Source organism: Peromyscus maniculatus, chromosome 8 (genome assembly GCF_049852395.1).
Source record: "Peromyscus maniculatus bairdii isolate BWxNUB_F1_BW_parent chromosome 8, HU_Pman_BW_mat_3.1, whole genome shotgun sequence".
NCBI lineage: Eukaryota > Metazoa > Chordata > Mammalia > Rodentia > Cricetidae > Peromyscus > Peromyscus maniculatus.
The window spans coordinates 65250520-65273863 of NC_134859.1; the positions used below are offsets into that span (position 1 = coordinate 65250520).

Genomic DNA, 23344 nt, shown 5'->3' on the forward strand with positions numbered 1-23344 from the left:
TAATCTAATATATTCTTCTTCTAGGGCAAGTCAACACTAATTCCTTTCCAAGTGCTAAGTGGTAAAAGGAGCCACTGTCTCAAAACCTAGAACAGTGTCAATAGTAACCGGTGTTGGATGAATAAATCAACGAGCAAATGAACTCATAAAATGACAGTAGTCTGAATTAGAAATGTTCCCCGTGGGCTCAGGTATCTGAGCGCTTGGTGCCCGGTTGGTGGCACTCCTCGGTGAGGCTTTGGAAGAGTGGCCTTGTTGGAGGAAGTATGTCACTAGAGGCAGACTTTGAGAATTTAAAGACCCCCACCATCTTCAGACCCCTGACATCTTTAGACACCCCCCACCCCCCACCACCATCTTCAGCCTGCTCTCAGTTTCATGCTTTGGGTTCAAGGTGTGACCCCTTGGCTTCTGCTCCAGATGCCATGCCTGCCACCTGCTGCCCTGCCTCCTGGCCATGCTGCACCATTATCCTCTGGAACCATAAGCCAAACAAACTCCTCCCTCTGCTAGCTGCTTCTGGGCGTGGGTTTTTATCACAGTAACAGAGGAGTAGCTAGTACAGAGACTCACCCTGGACGTTTGTATTTGACACGGATCTACGCCAAGGTCCAGTCTTCGAGAATGTGCCCAAGACAAGGTTGTGGGAGAGAGCTATTTCTTTACAAAGTATGTGGTGTGACCGAGTAGCCATTAGAAACCATTAGAGGACGCATTAAGACAAAGATGTACATGTGACCAAACTGCAGGAGAACTTCCCCAGGGGACAGGGGTCAATGGGGGACGGAGTCTGGAGGACCTTAATGGTCTTCACTTATTCTCCCTCAAAACCTTTTAAAGCATCCCTCACGGTGACCAGCCCCGGGGTAATGCACATTTAATTCAGCTTATAATGCAGGGCAATCAATAGCATTGTGACAGAGACTGTTTATCACACGTCATCCGAAGTTTAACACAGAAATAAATCAGTAACAGACACAAACCAAGCACTTAGAAATTCAATTTGAGGTTTCATCTTTCCCCACAAATCAAAATGCTTCTTATAGCTTATTAAATATTTCAGGATAAAGTAAAGTGGTTTTGGTTGTTTTTGTTTTGTTTTGTTTTTAATCCAGGATGGAATGGATTGGAAAATTCCTTAAGGAAAAGAAAAATAAGTGTAATGGCTTTGGTTTTAATAATACTTTACAGTTCATAAGCTGTCTTCACATCCTATCCTGTTTTCATCCCCCTCTTCAGACTCTTGACAATTAGGACAAGTCAATGCAGCTGCAGAAGAGGACCCTGGACCCTAAGGAGAACTGTGAGTCTCCAACACTTGGTTGAGGATGGGATTGGTCCACAGAGAGATTTGGCTCTGATGAAGAAGAGGCGCCGTGACTCTACATGTGTCCTTCACTGGAGTTCAGGCTTGTCGAAGGATGTCACCATGCTTCATTAGCATTGTTTGTTTGTTTGTTGTAGGTTTTGGGAGACTTCCCGGATAGACTGTTGGGTTAATCCCATCCCTTGGTGGCTGGAGAGACGGCTCAGTGGTTAAGAGTCGTCTTGCTTCTCTAGCAGAGGACCAACTTCAGTTCTGAGCATCTACACAGCTGCTCACGACTGTCTGTTATTCCAGTTCCAAGGCATCCGAAGCTCTCCTCTGTTGTCTGTGGGGACAGGCACACAGGCATACCTGCAGACAAAACATTAACAAAACCCCACATCCCTTGGATGGCATACAGTCTCCATCAAGGCACTGCTCTTATCTTATTCATGGACTTTATATCCTACTCTCATTCCACCTATATAAAACCCAAAGCAGGCCAAGCTCTTCCCTCCACCCTCTACCAGAGTGGAGGAAGACAGGCACCCCCCCCCATGCCCATAAAGCTTAGCTTTTGTCTCTATAGTGAGAAGTCATTTACTTGGCAAAAATTCCTTTGTGTCATGTACTTAGGATGTGTGTAGTTTTCTGTGTGTGATACTTTATTAAATTATGATACCTCAAAAAGTCCTGCTGCAAGCCGGCCATGGTGATATGTGCCTGCAGTCAAAGCAACGTGTGAGGCCAAAGCAGTATGATCACTTGAGCCAAGAGTTCAAAATCCCTTTGGGCAGCATAGCAAGACTCTCTCTCTCTCTTTAAAGATTTATTTACATATTTTATGTATATGGGTGTTTTGTCCACATGTACATTTACACATCAGAAAAGGGCATTGGATCCCATGGGACTACAATTACATATGGTTGTGAGCCACCATGTGGGTGCTGGGAATTGAACTCAGGACCTCTGGAAGAGCAGCCAGTGTTCTTAACCTCTGAGCCATCTCTCCAGCCTCAAGACCCCATCTCTTTTTATCTTTTCTTTTCCTTCCTTCCCTCCTTCCTTCCCTTCTTTCTTTCTTTCTCTCTCTCTCCCTCCCTTCTTCCCTCTCTCTCTTTCTCTCTTTCTTTCTTTCTCTCTCTCTCCCTCCCTCACTCACTCTCTCTCTTTCTTTCTTCTTGTTGTCATTGCTTTTTGATTCAGGCTTTCTCTGTGTAGCCCTAGCTGTCCCAGAACTTACACTGTAGACAAACAACTGACTTCCAACTCACAGAGATCCTCCTGCCTCTTCCTTCCAAGTGCTGGAATTAAAGGCGTGTGCCGCCGCCACCACCACCCAGCAAGGCTCCATCTCTTTAAAGGAAAACATCCTGCTGGAATCTTGAACAGAATTATACAAATTATGTGTTAACTGAAAAAGAACAGAGAACTGGCAACTTAGGATTGTTGTTTTACGTTGGGAGATTGCTCTCCTGGCATGTGACCCAGGGAGACAGAGACACAGAAGAGACAGAGACAGAGATGGAGAAACAGAGAAGGAGAGACAGAGAATGAGAATAAATTAATGCAAAAGGAATTCTCTCCCTCTCTCCCTGTCCCTTCTTCCTCTACAGGGGCTTACCCAGCACTTCAACATGAATCTTTTTCTTTTCTTTTTTTTTTTTTTTTTTGGTTTTTTGAAACAGGGTTTCTCTGTGTAGTTTTGTGTCTTTCCTGGATCTCGCTCTGTAAACCAGGCTGGCCTCAAACTCACAGAGATCCGCCTGCCTCAGCCTCCCGAGTGCTGGGATTAAAGGCTTGTGCCACCACCGCCCGGCTTTAGCATGAATCTTAAAAGGTCTTATTAACAAAAACAAACCCAGAGCCAGGTATTGGGGTGAACGCTGAAAGATCAGAGAAACAGAACCAGCCACAGCTAACCTCACCTCGCCAGTTCCTCATCTGATCTTGTTTCCTCAAAAGGAAGCTTCTGTGTCCTCATCTGAATGGATCTCAGCTGAACTGTTACTAAAAGCCTAAAAGCTTAACCAGGCTCTAGTTCCTGGTCCTCACGCCTTATATACCTTTCTGCTTCCTGCCATCACTTTCTGGGATTAAAGGTGTGTGTCACCATGCCTGGCTGTTTCCAGTGTGGCTTTGAACTCACAGAGATATAGATGGATCTCTGCCTCTGGATTGCTAGGATTAAAGGTGTATGGTATCATTGCCTAAACCTATGTTTAATATAGTGACTGTTCTGTTCTCTGACCCCCAGATAAATTTATTAGGATGCACAATATGTCAACCACAAAGCACCTCCTTTTTCTGAGGTTCTTCCACACTGATTCTCTTGATCTATGATGAGACGGCGGCCTCTGACCAAAGTGAACTGGGAACAGAAGCCGAGGAAGTGGATGAGAAAGAAGAGGAATCAGGTTGGCAATCTCCACCCCACCCCACCCCCGCCACCCCCACCCCAGGGCCTTGTGCTTACTAGGCAAGTGCTCTACCACTGAGCTAAATCCCCAACCCCAAAAGTCACTCTTTTTTTTTTTTTAATTCAGTCTCTTTTTTGTTTGTTTGTTTGTTTGTTTTTGTTTTTTTGAGACAGGGTTTCTCTGTGTAGCTTTGTGCCTTTCCTGGAACTCACTCTGTAGTCCAGGCTGGCCTCGAACTCACAGAGATCCTCCTGCCTCTGCCTCCCGAGTGCTGGGATTAAAGGCGTGTGCCACCACCGCCCCAGGTTGGCAGTCTTGAGTGAATCTGCACAAGGACTTCTGGGAAAAAACTCCTGTTGGTGATTTATGCTCCTGGTTCTACCCTAGCGTTAGGTCCTGAGTCTGCCATTCTGGATGGACTCACTCACTGTTCTGGCATCCCTGACAAGTGAACATCTGAGAGGCAGCATAGTGAGAGTAAGTGTCTCTCCCTGTGTCTATTACTGTGAGGAAATGCCGCGACAAAGGCAGTTTATAAAGAAAGCGTTTAATTGGGGCCTTGCTTACAGCACAGAGGATTAGCCGTCATCATCACGGTGGAGAGTGTAGAAGCAGGCAGGCAGGCAGGCAGGCAGGCACTGAAGCAGTGTCTGAGAGCTCACATCTGATCCATAGGTTGCAGGAGAGGGTGAGACTGAGCCTGTTGTGGGCTTTTGAAACCTCAAAGCCTGCCCTCAGTGACACACCTCCTCCAACAAGGACACACCCCCTTTAACAATGACACACCTCCTCCAACAAGGACACACCCCCTTTAACAATGACACACCTCCTCCTGTAAGGACACACCCCCTTTAACAATGACACACCTCCTCCAATAAGGACACACCCCCTTTAACAATGACACACCTCCTCCTGTAAGGACACACCCCCTTTAACAATGACACACCTCCTCCTGTAAGGACACGCCCCCTTTAACAATGACACACCTCCTCCAATAAGGGCACACCTCCTAATCCTTCCCAAACAGTTCACCAACTGGGAAACAAACACTCAAATATTTTAGCCTGTGGAGGACATTCTCATTCAAACCACCACAGTAAGACTGCACAGTGAAATGACTTCAGATATTCAGGTCAAACCAAGCTCACACCATTACAGTTTATGTAACTGGACAAATTTATTAACATCTCTGCATTGGTCTTCCTTTTTGCTTGCTTCTCTCCTTCCTCCTTCCCTTCCTCTTTTCTTTCATTCTTTCATTTGGGGGCATTGAACTTTATACATGCTAGGTATAAGTGTTGCCGCTCAGAAGGGAAGGTATCCTGTCAGTAGGGAGCCCAGGAATACCACACAGTCATTATAAGCTAGCAGCTTCCAGGCCTGCTCCAGGGAAGGGTTTCCCCAACACGGGAGGGTTTCCCCAGGGAAGCTGTTACAGCTCAGCTCAGGACCCCCTGAGTGTAAGAACTCTGCTCCACTAGGGGAAAATTTCCCCATCAAAAACGTTACAGCTCTGCTCCAAGTTGTTACAGCTGGGCTCCACTCACACCACACAACAAACCTCACTCAAGAGACTTGTTGGGAACAAAAAATCCAGGAGGGTGACTGCCTCTAAGGTGAGAAGCAGCCGCAAACTGAACAGGGTACAGAGCTTATATAGGATGGGGGGGCGGGGGAGCTTTCCAGGGTGGGTTGGGATTGATGGGTTTTTGTGGCCTGATTCTGGGACAAGATTGATGGGATTCTGCAGCCTGTCTCCAGGACAACAAGCTCAGGGCTTGGTGGGATTTCAAGCCCTGGTTCTGGGGTCAAGTCAGGGTCAGGGTGCTTTTCCTTGGCCCTTTGCACCCTGCACGAGGCAAGCGCTCTACCTCTCAATACATCCCCAGCTCAGCGCTGCCGATAACATAGTAGACGTTACACTGCACTAACTGGTCAGCACTGGTTCTCTCATTATAATCTTTTTTTTTTTTAAGATTTATTTATTTATTTTGTATACAGCAGGTATGACTACAGGTCAGAAGAGGACACCAGATCTCATTACAGATGGTTGTGAGCCACCATGTGGTTGCTGGGAATTGAACTCAGGACCTCTGGAAGAGCAGTCAGTGCTCTTAACCTCTGAGCCATCTCTCCAGCCCCCTCATTATATTCTTATAACCGCTTTGGAGGTTGTTTCTTCTCATTGTGCCTGTCTTTGTTTGTTTATTTGTTTTGTTTTGTTTTTGAGACAGGGCTTCTCTGTGTAGCCCTGGCTTTCCTGGAACTCTGTAGCCCAGGCTGGCCTCAAACTCACAGAGATTCACCTGCCTCCACCTCCCAAGTGCTGGGATTAAAGGCCACCACCCTCAGCCTACTTATACCTGTCTTACAAGTAAGAAACCAAGGGGCTGGAGAGATAGCTCAGAGGTTAAGAGCACTGGCTGCTCTTCCAGAGGACCTGGGTTCAATTCCCAGCACCCACATGGCAGCTCACAACTGCCTGTAACTCCACCTCCACGGGATCCAAAACCTTCACACAGACATGCATGCAGGTAAAATACCAATGTGTAGCATGATTCTTAAAAGTTCTTATTAATGAAATCAAACCCGGGGCCAGTTATTGGGGTGAATACTGCAAGGTCGGAGAGACAGAATAAGCCACAGCTATCTCACCTTGCCAGTTCCTCAGCTGGTCCTGTTTCCTCAGACTGGAAGCCTCTGAGTCCTCATCCAGAATGAATCTCAGCTGAACTGTGTTGCTCCAAAGCCTGAAAACTTAACCAGCCGAAAACTTAACCAGCCAAATGCTTCTAGTTTCTGGTCCTCATGCCTTATATACCTTTTTGCTTTCTACCATCACTCCCTAGGATTAAAGGCTTGCTTCCTGGGATTAAAGGTGTGAGTCACCATGCCTGGCTGTTTCCAATGTGGCCTTGAACTCACAGAGATCCTAGATGGATTTCTACCTCTGGAATGCTAGGATTAAAGGCGTGTGCTATCACTGCCTAACTAGTGGCTTTTCTGTTCTCTGACCCCAGATAAGTTTATTAAGGTACACAATATTTTGGGGAACACAATACCACCATACCAATGCACATAGAATAAAAATATAAATCATTTAAAAACAAAAACAAAGTCGAAGCCACAAGAAAAACAGCAACAACAAAATAAACTTAACGTGTTAACCTCCCAGATGACCTCATTTTTAAACCAGGTAGTATTCCTGCCTATATTGTCTCTTCCCACTGGAGTGTTGTAGAAATTAGAGCTTGGGTGGAGGCAGGGACATCTTGGAGAGTCCAGAGTGGACATGACCAAGCAGAGCTGGGCCATGTGGGAAGAGGGGGGGGGGAGAAAAATTAAGGGGCGAGACGGGAACTAGGTGCAGCAGCTGAGGGCCAAAGGTACAAAGAGGTTGAGTAACCAAAACATCTGGATTATATAGGGAAGGGCAGCCCAGCCCCTGGGCTGCGGAGTTCAGGGGAGCAGAGGGGTATGCCAGGCAGGAGAGCCCGGTACCAGGTAGGAACTGAGGGACTGAGGGAGAACCTGGCAGCCAGGTCGCTTTGATATGTTAAATAGGCACCTCAGCCATTTGTCCCAGGATTGAAACCTAACAGAAATGGCACTGGGACTTGTCAGGCTTGGGTCACAAAAGACACCACAATCTCCTTCTCTTTCTCTGATGGCCTGCTCCCTGGGAAGCCAGCTGCCATATTGTGACATCACTTAGGCACTCCTGGGAGGGAACTAAAGCCTCTTACCGACAGCCACGTGAGTGTGCCAGAATGTCATCTGCAGATAACCGCAGCCCTGGCTGGCATCTACAACCCACGAGAGATGCCAAGCCAGAGCCAGTCTCCTGGCCAGTCCTGAGTTCCTGGCTGGCACGAGCTGTGTGAGCTAATAAACGTGGTGCTTCTTGCTGCTGTCTGCTGTTGGGAAGCCTCTATCTGGGAGCATCGCATGAGTGAGACATAATAAAGCTGTCCTCGCTATTGTTATAAACACTTCCTGATTTTAGCTGAAGTCCAGTCTTGTCATGTCCGCCCTCTCTTCCACTTCCGCCTTTCCAAAGCCACAGGGAAAGAACAGTCTCTCTTCCCCATGATTAAAATCATGGTCGTTTTCATGCAACTAATGCAACTCATCAGAGACTGCCAAAGACCAAGCACATCACCGAACACTAGGGGTGATAAAGCAGGGTTGTCTGCTCAGCCACACCCTCGAAACCCGGCCTCTGGTGTGCCAGGTGCTGTCCTGCAGGGGCCTGAAGCCTGTATGCCAGGAGGAGGAGTGCCAGGGAAGTGGGGCCCGTTTCTACGGAGAGAGAGGTGAGGGAAGGCTTCTAGAAGCGGGGAGGGTGCTGAAGCCACAATGGACAGAGAGGAGTTCATCAGGGTGACATGAGGCAGAGGACTTCTAGGCACAAGCCCACCCCCACTCAAGCCCTTCTGGGGGCCATTCTCTCTTTTTCTTTTCTCCAACTTTTTCTTCCAATACTGAGGTTTGAACCTGGGGCCTTGCATATGCTAGGTAAGCACTTCCCCACTGCGCTGGGTTCCCAGCCCTCTTTCTCGCTGTTTGTATTGAGATAAGGTCTCATCAAGCAGCTTCAGGCAGGCTAGGGCTTTTGATCTCCCTGCCTCGGGCTTCCAAAGTGTGTGCCACTACATCAGGCTGCTCTAACTTCTGAGGGCTCCCCCTCATCACCTCCTCCCCCCGCTTCTTTGTAACTGTCCTCGGAACACACCCTTTCCTGTCACGTGACCGGCCTTCAGACAGAGCCAGCCCTCCAGGGTGGTCTGACCGCCGCTAAGGCAGGGCCCGTCCGCACCGTCTTTTTCTGGATGCGCCTCCACTTGGTCCAGGCCTGCCCGAGGCTGTTGGCACCCACATCCTCCAGCTGACTCACGCTGGGCCCCCTGGCATCTGGGCTGCTAAGCTCCTTTTCACATTCTCCTGCGCCACCACATCTCCCCCAGCTTTGGTTTTTTTTTTCTGCCTTTTTTTTTTCTTTGCAAAAATTCCCGGGGTGCTCTGAAGTTCAATAATTTCATCCGTGCAGGCCGCTAAACTCTGGTTGTTGACAGGGGCCACATGCAAGGGCTGTGTGCCTCCAAACAAGCAAGCAAACAAGTAAGAAATAAGCCCCACTTTTGAACAGGCCCTGGAAACAGAAAGCCTCTTGTTGTTCGCAGGCCATTGTGGTTAGGGGTGATTCAGCCTTGCGGCAGCTCCCGCCCGCCCTCAGTATCTCCGGGGCCAGTCTGGGGTCTGAAGACGCCTTCTATGAAGCAAGGGCCGGGGTGCCGGCTGGACGCTTCAGGGGAGCTGAGTGCAGAGGAAGGAAATTGGAAGAGGATGTTTGTCTGGTTCCGCATGGCTCCTACCTTCCCCTTCAGAGAGAATCGGGCCATTGTCTAGGTGCACCGCTTGGCTTGTTGACCTTCTCAGACTCCAGCTCCAAGCAAGGTTTCACTCTGCTCTCCTACGGAAAAATGACCACAGGAAGAGCGGCCCTTGCCAAATGTCCAGGCTCTGATCTCCTGCCCCACTTCTCTGCCTCCCTCCTCACACTGCCTCTCAACAGAAAGCAGAAAAAGCAAGCTTACCCTGGTCTCATCAAAGGAGGCACGGAGTCATTTACTCATCCGTTCATTTATGCATGTAATCTATTCACTCACCTAGCATTTACTGAGTAACTACTGTGTGCCAGCATTGTTTTAGATACTGGTGATCCAAATAGGAAAGACACAATCCTTGACCTCGAGAGGAAGCCTGGCAGGATGAGAGGCCGCACAAAGAGGATGGAAAGATACAGGGGAGATACAGGGATGGAAAGATACCGGGGAGGAATCCGAAAAGGCTTCTCGGGAAAGGTACCTTGATTTTCAAGGTAAAATAAAAGTTAGCCATAAATAATAATAATTACTATGTTATTAAACATCTTCAGTGTAGCAAGCACTGTGGTAACATTTGACATGGGGATTATTTCATTTGAATCCTCCTCACTAAGAAGGAGGGCGGCCCTGTAATTTTCCCAGCTTCCCAAATGAGGAAAGTCTGATTTAGAAAGGTCAACCGGCCTTGGGTTTTTAACTGAGAGCAATAGCAGAAGTGAGAGCTGGAGCCGGGCTTTCCCTGTTCTAGCAGCTGCTGTCTTACGCAGGGCCGCCTCAGGCAGTTGTGCAGGTTACACACTGCACACTCCAGGGATGGCCCTTCTCTCCACAATGTGTTATGCATGGGTCTATGCATCGGGAAGGAAAAGCCCTCCTTTATAAAAAAAATAGGAGCCAAGGGCTGCAGTCAGGAACCAGCCATGCCGGGCAGCCAAGTCAGTGGCGGGACCCTCCTCAGAGAGGCAGCTCCGCTGTACCTACACAGTGGTTGCTTGGTCTTGTAGAACTTTTGCTGATAGCCTGAGGCAAGCTTTCAGCCAGGTGTGTGTGTTTCCCTTCTGAACTGTCAAAGTACATACAACAAAAGGCCCCAGGTCTCCAAACTACTCAGTGTCCTTTCAATGGTCAACCTGTATTTGGCTTCCCACAGCCTGTCCGGTGACACTCACATTGCCCGTTGGCCTTCTCGGGACTCGGGTTGAGGGTAAACACAATGTAGCAGGTGAGCCTCCGGAAGCCAGGGGTACAGAAAGGCCATAGAGGCAGGAAGTGCCCATACTACACGGTGGCAGAGGCCTTTCACCTGTGAGGAATCAAAGGATAACCCTAGGGGCAAGAGGGGTTCCTACCACTCATGTGACCAGCCGGGCAGCACTCAGGGGCCGGAAGTGCCAGCTCTACCTGAGTGTGGAGACAGGTGGATCCCTGGGACTTGCTGGCTTCCAGACTGGGGGAAGCCCCTGGTTCAGGGAGAGTCTGTCTCAGGAAGCATAGGTGACAGGACACCTCATATGCTCTCCCGGGCCCCTGGCATGTGTGGGGGCACACACACACACACACACACACACACAAAATTAACTAAATCTTTCAAGAGAGGGGAGGGGTTGGTGAGATGATTCCATGGCTAAGAGTGCTTGCAGCAAGAGCCAGAGGACCTGACCCTGGAACCCAGAAAAAGGGAGATTCCCATCTGTGACCCCAGCACTCCTATGGCGAGATGGGCGGTGGAGACAGGAGACCCAGCAGGGAGCTCAGGGCCCAGCTAGACTGGAATGTGCAGATTGACAAAACAAGAGAGCACCAACTCCCAAAAGTTGTCCTCTGACCTCCAGTGTGGACTGAACTCACCACATACACACATGTACACCATAAGCGCATTAGTGTGTGTGTGTGTGTGCATGCACACTAATAACAAATTTAAAAATTAAGACAAACAAACAAATTAATCTTTAGCTAGTTGTGGTGGTGTACGCCTGTTATCTCATACTCAGGAAGGGAGACTGAGGAGGAGGATGACCTTGGAGGCCAGCCTGGGCTACATAACCTAGGACAACCTGGGTTACATATTAAGACCATGTCTCAACACCCTCCCAGAAAAAAAAATTTTTTTTTGACTGGGTGTGGTTATACATGCTTATAATCCTGGCATTGGAGTTGAAGGCCATCACAGGCCTACACAGGGGGTTCCAGACCAACCTGGGTATATGGAAAAGACTCTGTCTCCAAAGGGAAAAAAAGAAGGTAATTCTTTGACACACATATGTTCTGGACACACATATTCAGGTAAGAACAGGCCAGCTTAAAACCTGGCCATTTGAACGCGCAGCTAGGAGGCGTGAGAGGCCCCAGGATCCCAATTAGGAAGCCTTCCTCCGTGTTTCTCAGAAAATGTCACCTTCTACAATGAAAATGAATGGTGCTTTTAAATTCTGGTAAATGACAAGTTATGAACTTGTTAATGTGCTCCTGGGCTTTCTCTAAAACCAGCAAGGGACCAAGCCACAAATGGTGACTGTGATTCGATGTCTATAGCAGGCCAGTGAGATCACCCCTGTTGGGACAAGCATTTGTCAGTGTTTATGGCTACCTAGCACCCAAGCCCTCCCTCTATCTGGAGGGACTTCCCACCAGGCTAGTCACAGCATGCCTCACCTCCCACTGGGGAAGCCGAAAGGCCTACGGATGAACTTTTTTTCCCTGATGGGTTCTTAGGCAGAGCAATGGCAAATGGCAGGCTGGCCAGTCACATGCTCTTGACCTAGAGTCTGGGGACAGGTTGGCTACAAAACAGCAACTACTTTGTATTCTGTTCCTTGGGCTTCCCTATCTCCACTTGCGTATGTTTTTGTTGTTACAGTGGTCATGGCAGCATATTTCAGGATATTGTCCCTCCCTCCTTCTCTCCCTCCGTTCTTTTCCCCCTCTCTTTCTTCTTCTGTGCTGGGGATGGAACACAGGGCTTCGCACATGCTAGGCAAGTCCTTTGCCACAGATCTCCATCCTCAGCTCTTACAATGCATCAACTAGAGTCTCTGTACTATACCCTCTGTCTTTATTTAAAAATTTAAAAATGTTTATTTTGATGTATGTACTTATGTGTGTGTGTGTGTGTGTGTGTGTGTGTGTGTGTGTGTGTGTGTGCGCCACATGTATGCAGCTTCCCGCGGAGGCCAAAAGAGGGTGATGGGTTCTGGGAAGCTGGAGCTGTAAAAGGTTGTTAGCCACCTAATGTGGGTGCTGGAAACTGAACTCCAGTCCTCTGGAAGAGCAGCCAACACTCTTATCCACTGAGCCATCCCTCTGGACCTGTTTTCATTTTCATTTTTGTCTGCTTTTCCAGCTTCTGGCAATTTTTTGTATCTTTATAATTCCGTTTCTGTTTATAGGAATGAGTTGTTTTGAAACCAGGAATTGACTGTGCACGTGTTTGGGAATGCACACCCCCCAAACTGAGTTCTAGGTATGTGACTCTGGGGTGAATGTTGTCTGGACACTGTACAGAGTGGATGGGAACCCAGGCACTGCAGTGAGACCAGCTGAAGCTGGAATGGGCTCTGCCACTTATTAGCTAGGTGAGCTTCTGCATGCACCTCAACATTTCAGGGTATCATTTCCTCATTGGCAGAGTACAGATATTACTTGCATGACTGTAATTGTAACAACATGATGATGTTTGAATCCAGCCTCTGGGCGTGGGCATGGTGGCATATACCTTTAATCTCAGCACCTGGGCAGAGGTAGGTGGATGGATCTCCATGAGTTCAAGGCCAGCCTGATCTACATATTGAGTTCCAGGCCAGTCAAGGCTATAAGAAGACCTTGTCTGAAATCAATCAACCAACCAACCAACCAACCAACCAAACCTCTGCTCAGGCCAGCTTTCTCTCACAAATACCAACAGGTACCCTACAGAGACTGTTAGCATCCCTAGCTTACAGATATCCTGGGGCCAAGATTTCTCACCTGTGAAGTGAATTAACATCAAGAGGGCATTGGCAGCATACATCCTTCTCCCTGCTTCCTCTTGTCTGGGAATCAAAAAGCCTCACTCTTAATGTGAAACTTCAGAAAGCAGTAAGAACAGACCCCACACTTCAGCCCCATGGCCTCTGATTCTTTTCTTCCATGCTCTTGTCTCTGTCTGGCCATAGTGTTAATAAATTTTCTAATAAATTCCTTACTTCCTAGTACAGCATCTCAGTGTCCCGATGAATTTCTCCCATTTGAAACATCCCAGTAATGAGGATCAAACGTGATCATGGCCGTGAAGGATTTTACACATTGCCTGATGAGAATACGTGTATGAAAACAGTTGGCAATGATGGTGGTGGCTTTTTCTGCCTTCCTTCCCTCTCCCTGTCTCTCTCTGTCTCTTTCTCTCCCTCCTCTAGCCAGGAACCAAACTTGTGCCATGGCAGTAGGAATACTAAATCTTACCTTCCTAAATTTACATTTTCTTTTCTTTCTTTCTTTCTTTCTTTCTTTCTTTCTTTCTTTCTTTCTTTCTTTCTTTCTTTCTTTCTTTCTTTTTTTTTTTTAAGATGATGATTTTGTTCTTTGAGACAAGGTTTCATGTAACACAGGCTGACCTTGAACTCCCTATGTAGTTGAGGCAGGACTTTAACTCATGATCCTCTTGTTGCCTGCTGGGATTACAGGTGTGCCCACCACATCCAATGTGATTTTTAACATCAAAGAGCTTGTTGTCCTGTAAGTCTGACTCTTTCTCACTATTTATTCCCCAAATTCCAAGCAATGGACATGTAATGTCTTACCAAAAGGATTCTAGGATTGCTGAGGCAAAGAATCAGTGCATTCAGCCTGTAACATTCACAGACATTAACTCAGACATTCCCAGGCCCCTGTCATGCACTGTGGTCTTCACAATGCAGATTTCACTGCTCCCTAGTGGAAAAACAGGCTGTGTCTGGAGGAAGCATCCTTCAAGGGAGTGAAGTTACATTCACAGCCTCGAAGTATCTCATATCTGTCCTTGCTACATCAAACTGGCTTTTGCAAGGAAATCTGTTTCCTGGCTCTGTGGTTCCTGGGAAAGTAAATTTACTGTAAATGTGGTTAGGTGATTGTGACTCGTTTTCCAGATTCTGGGCTTCCATGAAAAATTAAGTTTCTAAACTTGCAGAGATAGAAACCAGATGCAGCTCCAATACCTGACCCACGAAGAAGACTATTGGGCCTTCACTGTGTGCATGCTTGCACACAGCTCAAAATGTGTGTGGGGGTGGGGGTGGGGTGGGGGTGGTGTATGTGTCTGCGATCACATGTATATGTGCATGCAGAGGCCAGATGTCAACACTGGGTGTATTCCTCCAGCATTTTTAAAGATTTATTTAATTCCTCTTAACCACTGAGCCATCTCTCCAACCCTCCTGGAGCCTGTCACTGAACTGGGCACTCACTTAGCGGTCTAGACTGGTTAGCCAGCAAGCCCACAGCTTCTACTGTAGCTGCCTCCCTGGGGCTGGGATTACAACTGTGCCCCAGCATGACTGGTTTTGGTTTGTGTTTTTGTTTTTTATTTTTTCAATGGATCCTGGGGATCAGACTCAGGTTCTCATGATTATGAGACAAGCATTTTACCCACTGGGCCGGCCATCTCCCTAGTCATAGGTTTTTAAATTTTTTAAAATTACACTCATTTGTTATTTGCATGTGTGGGGTGAGTGCTCCGTGTGTGTGTGGAGGTTAGGAAACAACCCGCAGGAATCCATCCTCTCCCTCCACCATGTAGGTTCCAAGGATCAAACCCGGGTGGTCAGGCTTGGCAGTGAGTGCCTTTGCCTGCTGAGTAGTCTCCCTAGCCTCTCATTCTTAAAAAGCTGTTTATTTGTGTCTGTGTAGATGTGTGTGAGTGTAATATGTATGTCTATGTGGGTGCACAATATGTGTGCAAGTGCATGGGCCTGTATGCACATAGAGAGCGGAGGAGGAAGTTGGGTGTGGTGATCTGTCACTCTCGGCCTTATTCCCTTGAGACAGGGTTACTCACTGAAGCTGCAGCTAGATCGGTGACCAGCAAGTCCCAGCAATTCTGTCTCCACCACCCTTGGCACTGAGGCTACAGGTGCACAAGCAGCTACACTTGCTTTTTATGTGGGTGTTGTCAGGCAAACCCAGGTTCTCATGCTCACACAGCAGACACTCTTTTTTACCCACTGGTCCATTGAATCCCAGTCCATGAATCCTAGTTTGTTTGTTTGTTTGTTTGTTTGTTTGTTTGTTTTCCAGAGCTGAGGACCAAACCCAGGGCTTTGCACTTGCTAGGCAAGCGCTCTACCACTAAGCTAAATCCCCAACCCCTCCTAGTTTTTTTTTTTAAGGTTTATTATTATTTAGTGTGTGTGTGTGTGTGTGTGTGTGTGTGTGTGTGTGCACATGCATGTGGATGCCAGAAGAGGGCATTGGATCCTCTGAACTGGAGTTGCAGACAGTTATGAGCCATCCATTGTGTGTCCTAGGAACCAAAACTCAGGTCCCGTGAAAGAGAAGCATGGCCTTTAACTATGGAGCCATCTCTCCAGCCCTAGCCCAGATTTTAAAAAAGTAAATCTTGTATGTCAGGAACCATGCTAGGCACAAGACAAACATTAATAAATTGAATGGCAGGGCTGAGCTGGACATGGTGGGGCATACCTGTAATCCCAACATTCAAGAACCAGAAGGAGGAAGATTGCAAATTCAACGCTGGCCTGCAGTACATGCTGAGTTGAGTTCATCCAGGATTGAACAGAGAGGTCTTGTCTGGAAACACCATAACCAACCAGAGCAGGCCTGGACTGGAGAGATGGCTCAGCAGTTAGAAGAGAGACACTGATACAAACTAGGAAGTTTGGGGAGGCTTTTATGAGGAAGAATATAGGTGGTATTTTATTTGTACTGAAATGTGATTTTATTTGTATGTTCATAAATAAAGTTGCCTGGGGGTCAGAGCTAATAGCAAGCCATAGCAGAGCTGGGTGATGGTGGTGCACGCCTTTAATCTCAGCACTTGGGAGGCAGAGCTAGGTGGATCTCTGTGTGTTCAAGGATACAGCCAGCATGGCGACACACACCTTTAATCTCAATACTAGCCATAGAAGACTTGGAGGTCTGTATAGACGGGCAGTGATGAGAAGGTCATGTGGTTGGGTCTACAACCAATGAGAAGGCAGAACAGAAAGTCAATAAAAAGACAGAGACACAGGAAGTAGGCCTTGAGGGGAGAGGAAGGACAGCAGCGGCAGTGAAGGGTAAGGTTTTTAGCTCTTAGCTATTGCTCTGACCTCTTGGGCTATTAACTCTGCATTTGGCTCTGTGTTTCTTATTTAATAAGACCATTCATCTACAGAAGAACACATTTGAAACTGGGCATGGTGGCACACACCTTTAATCTTAGCACTCCAGAGGCAGAGGCAGGTAGGTGGATCTCTGTGTGTTCCAAGCCATCGTGGTTTATATAGTGAGTTCCAGGACAGCCATGGCTACATAGTGAGACTTTGTCTTGGGGGAAAAAAGATTCAAACACACACATACTTTGTTGGTCATTTTTCTTAAGTTTTATTTATCTTGTTTTATGTGTATGAGTGTTTTGTCTGTGTGTGTGTATATATACCACATGCATGATGCCTGGTGCCCTCAGAGGCCAGGAGAGGGCATCAAATTCCCTGGAATTCAATTACAGGTGGTTGTAAGATGCCATATGGATGCTAAGAATTGAACTCAGGTCCTCTGGAAGAGCAGCAAGTGTTCTTAACTGTTAAGGCAACTCTCCTGCCCCCAAAACTGCAATCTTAGAGATGACTAGTAGTTGACTAGAGGAAGAGAGGATCAGGCAATACAGAAAGAGCATAAAGACCCTTTGATGGGGAAGAGAGAAACACATATTACCTGTAACAATAAACATTAGCTGATGGAACAGGTACTTATTTACCGTTCTAGAGGTGGTGGGATCTGAGAGAATGGAGTCAATAAACAAGGTGAACTAACATCTCATGCAATAGCCAACTTTTTTAATGATTTATTTCTTTTTAATTTATGTACATTGATGTATTTTTATCTTATGTGCATTGGTGTTTTGCCTGCATGCATGTCTATGTGAAGGTGTCAGGTCCTCTGGAACTGGAGTTACAGACAGTTGTGAGCTGCCATGTAGGTGCTGGGAATTGAACCTGCGTCCTCTGGAAGGACTCTTAATCACTGAGCCATCTCTCCAGCCCCACAATAGTCAACTTTATTCAGAGCATCAGACAATTTATGCTCTGAGAGTTAAGAAGAGTCACATGAATGAAGCATCCAGTCACAAGGACAGGTCACACACATGGACAAGCTGCATGGTGAAACAGCCAGACATGCTTTTCCGTAGAGTCATATGAGCAAATAACAACAGCCATTTGTAATGAATGATCAGAGGTAAACTCACTCCTGTCTGCCACACCTGGGATGGGTATGAAAGCACATTCCAAGAACAATTCCCTGTTTTTGAAGAAAGTGAGGTCATAAGATTCTTGTCTTGCCAGGCAGTGGTGGTGCATGTCAGCACTCGGGAGGCAGAGGCAGGTGGATCTCTGTGAGTTTGAGGCCAGCCTGGTCTACAGAGTGAGTTCCAGAACAGCCAGGACTACACAGAGAAACCCTCCCCTTGTCTTGGTTTCTTGGCATTTTCTCACAAGTACTCAGAATTCTCCTCACACGACTCCATTCTTGGACCATGTCCTGACAATATTGTTAATAAAAACTGACATTTATGTGCTAGGAGCTCTTAAAAGATGTTAGTCGGGTAAATTAACACTAGCTACATTAATAAAGAAGCCCCAAGTCTCTGGGATTTCCTGTCATAAGGAATTATTTCTTCCTCTCCATGGATGGGCAGCTTTCCTGGGCAGTCTCTTTCAGGCTGTGACTCGGGGATACAGGTTCTCTCACACGCAAGATCTAGATTTAATAAAATAGACATGAAAGCAAAGAGGATGGGCTGGGAGATGGCTCAGTGGGTAGAGTCACTTGCCAAGCCCAGTAACTTGAGTTTGTCTCCTGACCCTTCATGACAGAAGGAGGGGTGACTGCCATTAGTTGCTCTTTGACTTCTGTAGGGGGAAGTTTCTCGGTCCCACTAGATCCCGCCCGACCCGCTCAGTCCTGCCTGGCCCCACTGTCAGGATGAATCTCTCCCACCTGTGGAGGTGCCACAGCTGCTTATAAAATCAGCATTCAGAGGCTTATATTAATTACAAACTGTATGGCCTATGGCTTCAGCTTCTTGCTAGCTAGCTCTTTCATCTTAAATTAACCCATTTCTATAAATCTGTATGTTGCCACATGGCTGTGGAGTTACCGATCTGATCTGCTGATGTTGCTCCTGTGAGGGCTTGCATCTCTTCTGACTCCGCCCTTCTTCTCTCTGTATCTCTGCTTGGATTTCCCGCCTGGCTGTAAGCTTTCTTTACTTTTTTTTTTTTTTTTTTTTTTTGGTTTTTCGAGACAGGGTTTCTCTGTGTAGCTTTGCGCCTTTCCTGGAACTCACTTGGTAGTCCAGGCTGGCCTTGAACTCACAGGGATTTGCCTGGCTCTGCCTCCTGAGTGCTGGGTTAAAGGCATGCACCACCACCGCCCGGCTGGCTGTAAGCTTTCTTGCCATAGGCCAAAACAGCTTTATTTATTATCCAATGGGAGCCACACATATTCACAGCATACAGAAAGACATCTCACAGGACTTCCACACATGCACCTGCACACATACACAAACAGATACACCATACCACAACGTGTCTGCGCGCGCACACACACACACACACACATAAATAAAGTAAAGTAAAAACAATAGCTTTCATCCCAGCATGACACAGGTGGATCATGCATGAACTCAAGACCAGCCTGAGCTATATACAGAGTGAGTTCCAGGCCAGCTAGGGTTAGCTACATAGTGACATCCTATCTCAAAATTTAATACAACTGGGGCTGGAGAATGGCTTATCAGTTAAAGGTGCTTACTGTTTTTGCAGAGGACCTGGGTTCAGTTCTCAGTATCTACATGGCAGCTCACAACCACCTGTAACAGTTTCAGAGGATCTGATGTCCTCTTCTGGCCTCCAGTGATCCCACAAGCACATGGTGCATATAAATTCATATAAACACACACACAAACACATCAAAAAAAAATTAAAAACCTTAACAACAACAACCAAAAGGAGGGGAAATGAGACTAGGAAAATTATGTGCGAAGAGGGAGAGGAGACAAGAAAGGCTAATAATGAGGGATGAATATAGCCAAAGTACATTATAAGAACACAAGAAAATGTCATAATGAAATATGCTATTTTGCATAATTAATATATACTAATGAAACAGAAAGAGGAAGGGAGAGAACAAAGAGGAAGAGGGGGGTCAGGGAGGAAGTTATGGGCCAGGCTTGTTAAGTGAATACACATCTGCCTGCAGTTGCCCAGAACCCTGTCACCTGGTCCCCAGTTGACAGCCATAGATACTAGGAAATGTAGTTGACTTGTGTGTAGTATGAATCAGAACCTAGTTTCTGAACCATTGTTTGCTAACAAATCATCAAGAATCAGACTGAAGTGCCTATCTGACAAATTACCGTTCTGGATAGAATATGAATTGAATTAGACAGAAGTCACTAGATTTGGTACCTGCTAATGCTCGAGGAGTCAGGTCTGGCCAGGAAACTCACAAGCAGCACATTCTAAGGAAGAAGCCCTTGAACACAGCATTCATCATTAACTGAATGGAGACACATCTGGGGAGAGATGCCAGATGTCGGGGTGGGGGCACCTGTGGAGTTTGAGTAGGTGTGGTCTGAGGTGAACATTGTTTATAGATATTACATATTAATATACAACATATATTGATAGATATTAATCATGCGGTCTATTTGCTGCAAAGGTTTGTGCTGTGGGACGGTCTGTATGTCAAATTGCTGTGATTGGTCAATAAATAAAATACTGATTGGCCAGTGGCCAGGCAGGAAGTAGGTGGGACAAGGAGAGAGGAGGATTCTGGGAAGCAGAAGGCTGAGGCAGAGAGACTCTGCGAGCCGCCGCCATGACCAGCAGCATGTGAAGACGCCGGTAAGCCACCAGCCACATGGCAAGGTATAGATTTATGGAAATGGATTAATTTAAGCTATAAGAACAGTTAGTAAGAAGCCTAACATGGCCATACAGTTTGTAAGCAATATAAGTCTCTGTGTTTACTTGGTTGGGTCTGAGCGGCTGTGGGACTGGCGGGTGACAAAGATTTGTCCTGACTGTGGGCAAGGCAGGAAAACTCTAGCTACAAATGGCTCACTAGGGCCTTCACTTACACGCACCACCATTTTAAAAATTTTTTTAAAAAAGCATTTTTAAAAATCATTCCAAGATTCCCTTGGGATATGTAACCCTGTAGGTCCCATCCGCCACAGGTCATCATTGCAGGTGTTCTGACTTGAACTGGAAATATTCCCTATGGGCTCATATCTTCAACCCTGGCACACAGCTGGTGGTATTTTTGGGGGTGGGTTCTGGAAACTTTTGGAGGTGAGGTTGTCTAGCCGAGAGAATTAGGTCCCTAGAGTCTGATCCTTGGAGCGTCTTAAGTGCCCCCTGTTTCCTGCCTTGCTCTCCTCTGCCTAGTCCACCAGGATGTGAAGAGCTGGCATCACATGTCCCTGCCCCCATGAACTGAACTTCTCCACTCTGTCTTCTTTCCATCCTGGGCAGAAAGCTTCTGAAGCCATGAGACCAGATGGATCGATCTTCCCTCCCTTATTTTGTTTCCATCCGGGATTGTGGTCACAGCAATTCGAACGCTAACTAAAACAGCAGGGAAGTTGCCAAGCTGGGCTTTGCAAGGGCCTTCTGTCTTCAGAGTCCTGGCAACAATCGTTGCCTCTGAGAGGCTTCAAGGTTTAATTGTGTTTGTGTGGAGGAGCGCACAGGTGCAAAGGGGTAATTAACTTCTCTTGACATCCTAGACATCAAATGCTTTCTCTTTTACCTTTGCTCTGGGCTCCGATTTGCAGAGAAAAACTTTTGCATCCTTGCGAGTGTGTGTGTGTGGGGTGGGGGGAGGAGCAGGTGTGGCATGCCGCTGGAGCCAGAGGAAGACGTTGAGTGTCTTTCTCTGTCACTTTCTGCTTTATTGCCATGAGACACTGCTTTTCACTGAACTGAAAGCTATCTATTTTGGCTACCTGGCTGGCCAACAAGCTCTCAGGATCCACCTACTGCTGGTCCCATCCCCAGGGCTGGGGTTACAGGTGCACACAACCATACCAAAGTTTGTCTAAAAAGCCATAGGTTTTTACATGGGTGTCTCTAGTCCCCGGCCTCTGCATTCTGAAGGGTTATTTGCTTGTTTCCACTTGGGCCATTTGGCAAGGAAGAGCAGAAACTTCTAGAAAACTTCCACTCACCTTCAAGGTGAGCCAGGTGAGTAACGAGCTTCCTTCTTCTCAGAGTGACAGTTGCTTAATCCCAGCAATAAACTGCTTCCAGGGAGAAAGGACTGCTGGAAGGACTGTGTCAATTACATGGTGATTATGAAATTCATGATGTGACTAATCCAGTGGCTGAACCTATGATTATCAGACATGATCCAAGAATATTCAGCCTAACAGGCTCTTAGCTTCTCATTAGAGAGAAGCCAGTTGAATCTGCGTGTACCCTGGATGGCTTTCTCCTTTCCTGGTCTCTCTCCATGGAAGACAGTGAGCATCGATATGATGGTTTCTGAATTAAGCTCAGTGTCCTGGGAGCTTATATAAGGTCTAATTTTCATGGTGACTCAAAGCTTGGGAACTCCGGAATGTGGCTTTATATAACTTGAAGTACCATGAAGGTCTTTGACCTTGAAAACTTCCTTTAGTGACTTACATATGTTTTCCCATAACTAGAGTCTATGATTAGACTGTAGGTCATCCTGATAGGCCTCAGTTTTCCAAAGCACTCTGTGCTTGGGAACAGTGTATAACCTTTTTAAATGGTGTGTGTGTGTGTGTGTGTATGTATGTATGTGTGTGTGATGTGTTCTAATTCCAGTGTATATTCCTGCTCATGTGGAGGCTGGAGGATCCCTCAGTAGGGTTCTCATTTCTCAAGGTCTATCCTTCCTGTTTGGAGACAGTCTGGTACTGACCTGGAGTCAGATCAGTAGACTAGGCTGTCCAAGGAGAAAGATCATCTCTGAATGGCCGTCATCTCCCAACTGTTTTAGAGAAAAAGGCCTATGGCTTCTAAGCATTGGTGGATGTTGGGTGGTTTTTTTGTTTTTTTTTTTTTTTGGTCTAGGTTTCTAGGGCAAAGCTAATTGGCTACTGGTTCAAAAGTTGCCATCTGGGGCTGGGGAGATAGCTGGGCAGTTCAGATCACTTGCTGCTCCTCCAGAGGACCTGAGTTTGGTTTCCAGCATCCACGTCAGGTAGCTCACAACCAAATGTAATTCCAGCTCCAGGGGATCCAACATCTTCTGGCCACTGTAGATGCCCTTTCTATATATACACACACAAATAAAATGAAATAATAAAATAAAAAAGCTGTCATCTGTAGGTGGGGCAGTAGCCTGTAGATGAATTTCTAAATGGTCTTATTAAATTAAAAAAAAAACAAAAAAAAAAAAACAGAGCCCGATACAGAGGTGAATACCTGAGAGATCAGGGAAATAGGGAAAGCCACAGCTAACCTCACCTCACCAACTCCGCAGCTTCCAAATGCGAGTTACTTCCTGTCTACCCATGCCTGTGTGCTTTGCTGTTCTGCCATCTGATTTGCTCTCTCTGCCCAGCCACATCACTTCCTCTTCCTACACAGCTGTCACTTCCTGTCTGTCTGTACAGAACTCTAGACCTCCATGGTTAACTAGTGTTGGAATTTAAGGCGTGTGCTACCACACCTGGCTCTGTTTCCAGTGTGGCCTTGAACTCACAGAGATCCAGACATAACTGCCTGCCAAGTGATAAGATTAAAGGCATGTGCTAACATTTCATGACTTCTGTGTTTATTTATAATAGCTGTTCCTATTCCTCTGATCTCCAGACAAGCTTTATTTATTAAAACACAAATAAAATATCACATTTCAGCACAAATAAAATATCGCCACAGTAGCCGATGAAACAGCCTTGTGCAATTATGGGAGGAAAAGGAGTTATCTTTCCAGGATGAGATCTGGGTGACTTGGTCTGTCTGCTAAAGACGCTAAGAACACTAAGAAGAGGAAACTAGAACCTTTTGCTCTTCCTA

General features: G+C 46.7%; 1 long non-coding RNA gene across 1 annotated transcript; it reads right to left on the reverse strand.

The window, feature by feature from the left end:
- Positions 1–990: 990 nt before the first annotated feature.
- LOC143266929 (uncharacterized) lies at positions 991–9273 on the reverse strand. The gene is made up of 2 exons (XR_013041777.1): positions 9102–9273; positions 991–1678 (listed from the first exon to the last, which is right to left on the reverse strand). It is a non-coding gene; the product is annotated as an uncharacterized LOC143266929 (long non-coding RNA).
- Between the last annotated feature and the right edge of the window lie 14071 nt (positions 9274–23344).